An 11,965-nucleotide genomic window follows, 5' to 3' on the forward strand; every position below is an offset into this window, starting at 1 on the left:
GAATGGATCACTGATGAAATATTTTTGAAGAATCCCCAAATCCAAACATTCCTAAATTTTCTGGTGTCACAGAGCTTGTCATTTTTTTCATGGTCCTCAAAGAAAGAAAGAAAGAAATAACTGATTATATACTTATGTCAAAATGATTCTTAAGTATTTCTGTCCTAGTATACACTTAGTGGCTGTTTGGAAAATAATATACATCATTAGTTGAAAGAAAAATAACATTTGTATTTCATTCTATTGAAAAAGCCATATTTATTTGTTAATTGTATTTGTGCACCTGTTGGGCACTGCATAACTTCTTAATATGGACTCAAATTGGACATCACCACCCTAATTACCTCTTCCACATTGATTTTCTTGTGGCATTTATTTATTTATTTTTAAATTACAGCCCAAAACTAAGCTTCACAAAGATTTGGTGTCATCAAAAGAAATGTAACTCAATTTAATGTTGAAATTGTGTATTACTTCAAGCTAGTAGCCCACACAGCTTTTGGCAGATGTCACTATGTTTCTTTAAAAATCTAAAACATGTGATGTCCTTGTGAATTCTCCAGTGTCCCTGTGTGACTCTGCATAGTTTTAGAACTATGATAAAAAAAAAAAAGTTGTCAAATTTGGGGCACCTTGGTGGCTCAGTTGGTTAAGCATCTGCCATAGGCTCAGGTCATGATCTCATTAAGCCCCACTTTTTGGCTCCCTGCTCAGTAGGAAGTCTGCTTCTCTCTCTCTGCTTGTTCTCACTCTCTCTCTTAAATAGTAAATAAAATCTTTAAAAAAAATTGTCAAATGAAAAAAATAACCAAAAGGGTATGCATGTATGCCCTGTATGATTACATGCATATGAATATATAAGAAGTATAAAATTCAACTATCATGACAGAGAGCAGAACAGAGTTTGTTAGAAACCAAAGATAGGCAGAGATTTCACAACAAAGATGCTTGAATGACACTTTAGATAATGCTAATGCTCTTTATCTTGATTATGGTGATGGTTACACTGGTGTGTACATTTGAGTATTTTCTTAAAATGGGTGTGTTCTATTGTATACATATTATAATCTCAAAAAAGTTGATATAGAGATAAAAAAAACAATCTTTTGAGAAAGTACTTAAAATGTCTATTGAAGGGGAGTTTCTTTTAGAATAGCTAAAGTTAGATTAGAAATCAAGATGACATAGAAAAATGCAAGATATATATATATATATATTAATCTTATATATATACAATCTTTTTTTACTTTAATAAAAATAGGAAAGATGAAAGTAAAAGTAAAATTAAGATAATTATTTTTGGAGAAGGAGTTAGAGAAATTCATAATAGGAAAGTTTTTAGAATTTTTATAGGATCAAATAGACAGACATAAGCTCAGTTAAAGAGTGGCATACTTACCAACAGTTTAGTGCATGTTCTACCAGAGTACAAATGTAACCTTTAATAAAATATAGAAGATATTGCCTTGGAAATCAGAAGTTATTAATCAAGGAAATGGCCAAAATTATTTGTTCAGCCAAGATTGGACATAAAGGTAGTATATACAAGCCACATGGCACTTTAATCTTGTGGCTGGATCTACAGACTAAAATATAACAACATAAACCAATATTTATTGAGCACTTTCTTTATTTTCGTTTTTATTAGACTGTCAATTAAATCTTATAGCAACTTTATGATATAGGTACTTTTACTTCATCTCTATTTTACACATGATGAAATTGAGTCACATTGAGTTTACATAGCTTGTTAATGATAAAATACTATTTGACTTAAGCCTCAGTAATCTGATCTCAAGGCTTCTCCTTATCACTATGCCCAAAGCTTGTCAATGCCTGTGCCTGATTCTAGATCAAAAAGGTATGTCAGGGGTGTCTAGGTGGCTCAATCATCTAAGTATCTGACACTTTTTTGTTTTTAAAGATTTTGTTTATTTATCTGAGAGAGAGAGAGAGAGAGATAGCAAGAGAAGCCTAAGTTGGGGGGGAAGGACAGAGGGAGAAAGAATATGTTGGGCTCCATGCTCAGCAGAGAGCCTGCTTCTCCTCTTCATCTGCCCCTCCCCACTGCTCTCTCTCTCTCTTTCTCTCTCTCTCTCTCTTTCTCAGTCTCTTTCTCTAAAGCAAACAACTAATTAAATATTTTAAAATATTATGTCAAATGAAAAAAAAAACTAAGAGTATGCATGTATATGCACATGTATATGAATTCAATCAGAAGACTTGATTCATCTTAAAGATGGGTTGAGTTGTAGCACTGAGATGTGGAGCTGATATCTAGCGGTAGATAATATGAAGACCTTGGGATCTTTATTTTTTTTATTTTTTATTTTTTTGGGATCTTTATTTTTTAAGATTACAAAACAGGCTTTTCCTTTCATAGTTTTTTCTTAGGATACTTCCTTTGTTGTATATTTTGGCAAGGAATCTGAAATGAATAAGAGTACAATGCTTAAAATGCTTCTTAAAAGTAGGGCATGACTTTTACCAAAGCATTGAATGTATACCTCAAGAAACCATCAAATACAAGGTTATTAAGACATCTTTTTCAAAGGTCTTTTGGTGAACTACATAAATTCAAGTATAGGATTATTATTTTTTAAAAAAGGAAAAATAACACAGGGCAAATAGTGTATGACAAAGGCTAATGGGTTATATAAAGGACTAAATCTTACAGCATCAAGTTTTATGAAAAGTAAATTTTTTTCCTGGATTAGAAATATTACCAAATAAAGTTAAGTAAGAAGAAGATAGTTATTTGGAAAAGATTTATTTAAAAAAAAGTAAAACCCCAGCAGGCAATAAAAATAGAGGTCAAACATACTGTTTGAACTTGAGTACAGAAGTTTTTTTTTTTTTTTTTAAAGAAGTTCAATTTCATTTTCCAGAATCTTTCTTTTTATATAGGGTCACTTTAATATTTTCACAGACTAAAGAAAGTGTTAGACTTTAGGAAGAGTTATAATGAGAATGAACTATTTCTCTCCTTGTGAGATGTGATAATTAACATGTACATAACTTTATCCATTTGCTTGACTGGCTTACTTTTTTTTTTTTTTTTTTTGAAAAAGAAGAGTGAGCAAATGTAAAGTTAAAAAGTAAAAGAATCTAATACTGAATTTCTAAATTTTTAAACAGATGTATTTGTTATAAATGTACTTATTTGATTTAAAAATATATTCTGGATCATTTAACTCATAATAGTCCTGACAGTATGCCTTAATGGCCAAACTATTCCAATTGTACTCTATTATCAAGTTAAAGACTTCATAATCTGCTTCCACAGAAATTGACTTATTTTCATCTAATAAATAGCACATGCTGGACTAGCAATCATGTAAAGAAAACATGAGGATTTATGTCTTATGCCTAGAATAAACAAAGCTAGGGAGAATGTTGCTCTCACCCTAAAAATAAGAAAATGCCAGGGAGTCTACAGATTTATAGACTTGAACCCACAAGAGAGCTGTGGTTAATGTGCAAAAGCTAGCATGCAATATAAGGAAAGATGGTAAGGCATCTTGAAGTAGAGATGAGATGTAAATCCTAACTCACTGGAGCTGTGAGGAAAATGGGGCCTCCACAGCAGGGAAAAAACAAACATTAGCTACAACTGCAATGAATTGGTACAACTCATGAATAAATATGGACTACCATTATAGTATATAACACCTAGTAGCCACAAGCACAAGAATTCATATCCCCTCATGGGCTCTTATTCATGGACATTACCTGGTGCTCTTGAGAAAGATTGGGACAGGACAGGAGACTAGACAAATTCTCTTTCAGTGATGCAGTCCTGGAGGAGGGAAGGTAGGAAAGGAATAGAGCCCTACTTGCTCTTTTTGCCTCTAAGGAAAATAAAAGCCTTAAGACATGGGCAGGAAGAGCTAAAAACTATAACTTTCCCAAAGCAAGGATGAGGTCAGACTGTGCTGGAGAAGATAAGAGGAAAAAAAAATAGAACAAGAAAAGCCTCATAGTTCTACCCCTGAGAGAGGGGCAGGGTTTCTGAGAAACCCCACCCTGAAGCCCAGGAAAACAAGTGAGTCAGGAAGAGAAAACTGTCCTCTTCCACTTCCATGGAGGGTAGCATACCCCAAGCAACAAGCAATAGCTGACTCTTTCTGGAGGAAGAACAGGGTATATAGAAAGGAAAGCATTTGGAAAGGCCTAAATAAGGTATACATGAACATCAAGATAACCCTTCATTTAAGCAAAAATTGCACCAGAGGAATTTTAAGCTGATGATGCACTAAAGGTAACCACAGCAATAACAAAGCCCAAGTCCATTTCCACTATTGAGTAGGATGACTCAATCCCCCATCCTAAGAGTATCAGAATGTGAATCATGTCCCTTTTCAGGAAAAATTACTATTATCTAAATGTTTAATACTTTCTATACTATACTGACAATAAAAAATAGAAGACATATAAGAAATATACTGGAAAAAAATCACTGTTAAAAGACAAAGTAATTAACAGAATCAGACTCACAGATGAGCCAAATGTTGGAAATACGCTACAGGGAATTTACAATAAATTTGATTTATATGAAAAAGTCTATAATGAAAAAAGTGGACAACATGAATAAATAGCAGAGAGCAGAGAAAATGTCAGTAGAGACAAGGCAATTATAAGGAAAAGTCAAATAACAATGCTTGAATTCTTTTTTTTTAATAAATTTATTTTTTATTGGTGTTCAATTTGCCAACATACAGAATAAGCCCCAGTGCTCATCCTGTCAAGTGCCCCCCCCCACTGCCCGTCACCCATTCACTCCCACCCACTGCCCTCCTCCCCTTCGACCACCCCTAGTTTGTTTCCCAGAGTTAGGAGTCTTTATGTTCTGTCTCCCTTTCTGATATTTCCTACCCATTTCTTCTCCCTTCCCTTATATTCCCTTTCACTATTATTTATATTCCCCAAATGAATGAGAACATATAATGTTTGTCCTTCTCCGATTGACTTACTGCACTCAGCATAATACCCTCCAGTTCCATCCACGTTGAAGCAAATGGTGGGTATTTGCCGTTTCTAATGGCTGAGTGATATTCCATCGTATACATAAACCACATCTTCTTTATCCATTCATCTTTCGATGGACACCGAGGCTCCTTCCACAGTTTGGTTATTGTGGATATTGCTGCTAGAAACATCGGGGTGCAGGTGTCCCAGCGTTTCATTGCATCTGTATCTTTGGAGTAAATCCCCAACAGTGCAATTGCTGGGTCATAGGGCAGGTCTATTTTTAACTCTTTGAGGAACCTCCACACAGTTTTCCAGAGTGGCTGCACCAGTTCACATTCCCACCAACAGTGTAAGAGGGTTCCCTTTTCTCTGCATCCTCTCCAACATTTGTGGTTTCCTGCCTTGTTAATTTTCCCCATTCTCACTGATGTGAGGTGGTATCTCATTGTGGTTTTGATTTGTATTTCCCTGATGGCAAGTGATGCAGAGCATTTTCTCATGTGCATGTTGGCCATGTCTATGTCTTCCTCTGTGAGATTTCTGTTCATGTCTTTTGCCCATTTCATGATTGGGTTGTTTGTTTCTTTGGTGTTGAGTTTAAGAAGTTCTTTATAGATCTTGGAAACTAGCCCTTTATCTGATACGTCATTTGCAAATATCTTCTCCCAATCTGTAGGTTGTCTTTTAGTTGTGTTGACTGTATCCTTTGCTGTTCAAAAGCTTCTTATCTTGATGAAGTCCCAATAGTTCATTTTTGCTTTTGTTTCTTTTGCCTTCGTGGATGTACCTTGCAAGAAGTTACTGTGGCCGAGTTCAAAAAGGGTGTTGCCTGTGTTCTCCTCTAGGATTTTGATGGAATCTTGTCTCACATTTGGATCTTTCATCCATTTTGAGTTTATCTTTGTGTATGGTGAAAGAGAGTGGCCTAGTTTCATTCTTCTGCATGTGGATGTCCAATTTTCCCAGCACCATTTATTGAAGAGACTGTCTTTCTTCCAATGGATAATCTTTCCTCCTTTATTGAATATCAGTTGACCATAAAGTTGAGGGTCCACTTCTGGGTTCTCTATTCTGTTCCATTGATCTATGTGTCTGTTTTTGTGCCAGTACCACACTGTCTTGATGACCACAGCTTTGTAGTACAACCTGAAATCTGGTATTGTGATGCCTCCAGATATGGTTTTCTTTTTTAAAATTCTCCTGGGTAGTCGGGGTCTTTTCTGATTCCACACAAATCTTAAAACAATTTGTTCTAACTCTCTGAAGAAAGTCCATGGTATTTTGATAGGGATTGCATTAAATATGTACATTTCCCTGGGTAACATTGACATTTTCACAATATTAATTCTGCCAATCCATGAGCATGGAATATTTTTCCATCTCTTTGTGTCTTCCTCAATTTCTTTCAGAAGTGTTCTATAGTTTTTAGGGTATAGATCCTTTACTCTTTGGTTAGGTTTATTCCCAGGTATCTTATGCTTTTGGGTGCAATTATAAATGGGATTGACTCCTTAATTTCTCTTTCTTCAGTCTCATTGTTAGTGTATAGAAATGCCACTGATTTCTGAGCATTGATTTTGTATCCTGCCACTCTGCCAAATTGCTGTATGAGTTCTAGCAATCTTGGGGTGGAGACTTTTGGGTTTTCTATGTAGAGTATCATGTCATCAGCAAAGAGGGAGAGTTTGACTTCTTCTTTGCCAATTTGAATGCCTTTAATGTCTTTTTGTTGTCTGATTGCTGAGGCTAGGACTTCCAGTACTATGTTGAATAGCAGTGGTGAGAGTAGACATCCCTGTTTTGTTCCTGATCTTAGGGGAAAGGCTCCCAGTGCTTCCCAATTGAGAATGATATTTGCTGTGGGCTTTTCGTAGTTGGCTTTTAAGATGTTGAGGAATGTTCCCTCTATCCCTACACTCTGAAGAGTTTTGATCAGGAATGGATGCTGTATTTTGTCAAATGCTTTCTCTGCATCTAATGAGAGGATCATATGGTTCTTGGTTTTTCTCTTGCTGATATGATGAATCACATTGATTGTTTTACGAGTGTTTTGAATTCTTGTTTTAAAGTAAATGTATCATATACAAGAAGTAATAGAAAAGAAGAAGCCTTTGGAGAGCTTGTCAGTAAATACACATAGCTGAAGAAAGAACTAATAAACCTGAAGTTAAGGAAACAGAAATTATGCAAAGTGAAAGAATGGAAAAGGGAAACCCAGAACAAAACATCCAAGACCAGGAGGCAATGTCAAATAGTTGAATTTACTTATAATCTTCAGAAGGAAAAGAGAGAAAAGATTAAGAAGAAAAAATATTTTAAGAGATAATGGCTGAAAATGATGAAATAAACCACAACTCAAGAAGTTCAGAAAACACCAAGCAGAAGAACAAATACCAGTAAACATTCCTAGACACACCATCTTCAAATGCTGAAAATCAAACATAAAGAGTAATTCTTAAAGGCAGCGAGGAGAAAAAGTCACCTTACACACAGAGGGGAAAAAAAAGAAAACAGATTTCATTAAGTTTGAAAAACAGAAAAATAAGTTATGTGAACTTTTAACTCAGAATTGTATATCTTGCAAAAATGTTTTTAATAATTAAAACATAATAAAGACTTTTAAAAACAAAAAAGTTAAATATACTAGGTATTTTCTTTAATACATTTATTTTTCCTTTTAAATAGCCTCCACATCCAATGTGGGGCTTGAACTCACAATCCTGAGATAAAGGGTCACATGCTCTACTGACTGGGCCAGCCAGGGATCCATTATACTCGTATGTTTTTCCTTTTAATTGCCCTGACAAAATTAGCTCTTTCATGCAAGAAGAGTGAAAAAAAAATTTTGGTTCATAGATTGTGTAAAGGAAAAATAAGTAACAATGCATAAAATGTGAGAGGGAGGAATTATAAATCTAAGTTCTTACACTATGCATGAAATGGGAAATAACCTTTCAAAGATAGGTTATGATTAATGAAAGATCTTTATTGTAACCAATTGAAAGATGCTACAATAATTTATAAAAAGAAATATAAACTATAAGTCAATAGTGAAGATAAACTAATCATAAGAAATTCACAATTACTATAAAAACAGGCAGGAAAGAGGAGAGAGGTAACAAAGCCCAGCTGAAACAAATAGTAAACAACAAACAGTATGTAGGCTTAAATCTAATCATATTACTGATTTATTAAATTTAAATGATGTAAACCTATCAATTAAAATACAAAGTGTCTTGATAACAAAGTAAAGACTTGAAAACAAAGACAAAACCATATGCTTTCTACGAGATGTGCATTTTAAATATAAGGAGATTGAGAAGTTAAAAGAAAAAATATATAGCACACAAATACCAGTCAAAAGAATGATGTATCTATATGAATTTCAGGTAAAATGGATTTTAGCACAAGGAAAATTGTCAATGAAAGAAACATTACATGATGTTAAGTGGGCTGATTAATTCAGGAAAACATACATATTCTGAATGTGAACGCAGCTAACAGAACTTCAAAATATGAAGCAGAACTGCAGAAGAGAAAGGAGAAATAAATCCATTATTATAGTTAGAAATTTTAAAACTTTTTCAGTTTATAGTTAGAAAAGATAGGCAAAGCATTGATAATGAACCAGAAGATCTGAACAGCCCAAGCAACAAACTTAACAATCGAAATTTGTGAAAACACGTCACTAAAAAACAGCTGAAAATACATCCTTTTCAAGTGCATATTGAACATCCACCAAGGGGATCCCTGGGTGGCGCTGTGGTTTGGCGCCTGCCTTTGGTCCAGGGCGCGATCCTGGAGACCTGGGATCGAATCCCACATCGGGCTCCCGGTGCATGGAGCCTGCTTCTCCCTCTGCCTGTGTCTCTGCCTCTCTCTCTCTCTCTCTCTGTGTGACTATCATAAATAAATTAAAAAAAAAAAAAAAAGAACATCCACCAAGATTCCGGAACATATTTTCTGGAACATATAAAGAAATCTCAACAAACTTAAAAGAATTGATATTCTAGAAATCATCTTCTTTGACCATTGCAGAATTGATAAAGAAATAAATAACAGACCTGGTAGATATTTGGACTATCTCCAGTTTTTTTTTTCTTTAAAAAGTGCTACTATAAACATTCTTGTTAGTTCTTTATAATGCATATACGTGTGCATGGAAAGGTGAAGCCCTTATATCTCAGAAGTGAATTATTGGTTTATAGATTATGCAAATGTTCATCTTCAGTGGATAATTCTAAACAAATTTCCTGACTGCTTGTAACAATTTGCAACTAACAGCAGAGTACGGGATTCCCAAATTCTTCCTTTCACTTGCTACTGTCAGATTTGTTTCTTTGAACTTCTAGTGGGTACATAATCATAGATCATTATTCTTATTCCTCATGATGTGACTTGTCAAATCCCCCATAAGGTACAAAGCAGAAGTGAATATGGAGCTGCCCCATTGTATTTCCCTTTCTCTAGGATTTTGACCTCTTGATACCTAACTGCTGCACTTGCTTTTTTATTTCTTTAGTTCATTTTATCAACTAGCTTTTATGATTATTCTCAGAAAAAGAATGAGTTTGATAAGATTACTGTAGCATGGCTGGAAGAGAATTCTCCTCATATCTTCTTTGTAATTGTAAAATATTTCTTTTTTTAAATATTTCAATCCTTTATTGAATAGTCCCCTATCATACAGATGTAAATCATATCCCATTTTTTTGCTATTTTTGATGTTACAGTGAATAATGTTGGACACGCATTGATAAACATATATAAATGTGTATGTATGCACCTCCCACACACATAAGGCTAAATTCATTGAAGAGGGATTTCAGATTCAAAAATAACATGCATTTATAATTTTGTAAAAGACTAATTGTTTCCAGATAACCTTGTCCCTGGGTATTGCTCCTTCTGAGGACTCTGAGTTGTTCATAGTGGTTAACATTTAGTATGGGGCCATCTCTTTATGGAAATGAATATTCACTGCTGGATTTTGAGCTCTGTCAATGCTAGGCTCTTCCATAGTCTGATTCTGAGCACTGTGTGCAATTGCCCATATAGATGTTGTTGATCTCACTTATGTTGGTTGCACTTAAAAACAGTTTTGAGTTTTCATGGGGTTTTTGTTTGTTTGTTTGTTTGTTCCCCACTTTAATTGAAGATACATGATTTTGGATTTTTTATTTGTTCATTTGTTTGGTTCTTTGCTATCCTATGTGGATTCCAAGAAGTAGAAAAATTGGATGCCATATTTCTCTTAGAAACAGAATAACATTCATTTCAAAAAATAAAATAAAATTTGGGGCACCTGGATGGCTCAGTGGTTGAGCATCTGCCTTTGGCTCAGGCATGATCCCGGGTTCCTGGGATGGAGTCCAACATCAGGCTACTGTGAGGAACCTGCTTCTCCCTCTGTCTATGTCTCTGCCTCTCTCTCCGTGTCTCTCATGAATAAATAAAAAGAATCTTTAAAAAAATTAAATAAAGCAAAATTCAATATTTTTAAAACTGGAAAATAAATTGTTTTAAATTGAAAGTACTCCATTGCTAACATCAGTTTACTGCTAAGGCTTTGGATGACTGAAATACAGAGACTTTTACAATTAATAGCCACCTGTTTCCTTCAAATAAAGTTTCAGCATGGATTAGGAAGCCAACCATACTTTTTTGAGCAATGGGGAAGACATTTACATTTGTAACTCTTAGTTACAGAAATTTGATAATATTAGGCAAAGATTTTCTAATTGGTCATTCTGAGTAACAAAAATCTGATGCCCACATTTCAGATCTCTGGAAATAATACCAACTTTTAATCTCATTATGAGCTATATGAAAAATATTTTAAAGAAATAAAAAGATCATAATTCACATTGTTAACACCCTCTGCTTTACAATTGTACCTTTGATGTGAAATAGTCTTTAGTTCTCCTTAGTTCAAAGACTCTGCCTGAAATATATGATAAATCCCATTCACATTCTATTTTATTCAGTTCTGTTAGAGTTTATAATCCCTGTCTAGCATGAAAGAAACTTATTATATGCATGTCTAAAATGACTTAACTAGCTGCTTAGCCATGCTAAAAACTGTTCAAAATAAAAAAGGCTTAAAATGGCTTCAATCCATGCTGTTGATATCCATCCTACTGAAATTTGTAATTATAAATCCAGTTTAAAAATATATTTTTTACTTTTAACTACAAACTCTTAGCTAGTTGAGGAGGAATTGGTAAATGTTATTTGCTTCACTAGTTGCTTCATATCACTTTTTACTATAACATAATACTAACCCCCTCAAAAAATAAAGCATATTTAGTATGTTGATTATTTAGAGCACATTTTGAGAAATGATATAAAAATTGTCCTTTACATTTTACATGACATAGCAAAAAAATAGCATATTTTACATGAATGGAATATCTACTGTGGAATATGAGACCACAACACAATTACATTTTCTGTAATTTAATTTCAGTGTTACTAACTTTACTCAAGAAATGGGCGACCTTTTGAAATAGAGAAAACAATTTTGAAATGGGCTGAAAGATTTTTATTCTTTGGTTACCAGGCCAATTCCTAGATCTATAAAGATATTTTTAAAGTATCTAATAGAATAAGAAGAATAAGACTCTAACCAAGTTAGAATAAAAATGTCAAAATCATTCCATAGTAGACTAACAACTAGAGCATAATAGTAATCAAACTAATAATCAAAAGTATAATGCTATTAGCTTACAGTTAATGAGGACATAATTTTTTTATACAAGCATACCTAGGAGATGTTGTGGGTTCCAATTTTAGACCACTGCAATAAAGTGAATCAAATGACTTTTTGGTTCCCTAGTGCATATAAAAGTTATGTCTATATACTGTAGTATTAAGTATGCAGTAGCATTATAAAAAACAATATAGATACCTTAATTTAAAAATACTTTTTTGTCAAAAAATTGCCAATGATCGTCTGAGCCTTCAGAGAGTCATAATCTTTTTGCTGGTGGAA

This window comes from Vulpes lagopus, chromosome 2 (assembly GCF_018345385.1).
Source record: "Vulpes lagopus strain Blue_001 chromosome 2, ASM1834538v1, whole genome shotgun sequence".
NCBI classification, from domain to species: domain Eukaryota; kingdom Metazoa; phylum Chordata; class Mammalia; order Carnivora; family Canidae; genus Vulpes; species Vulpes lagopus.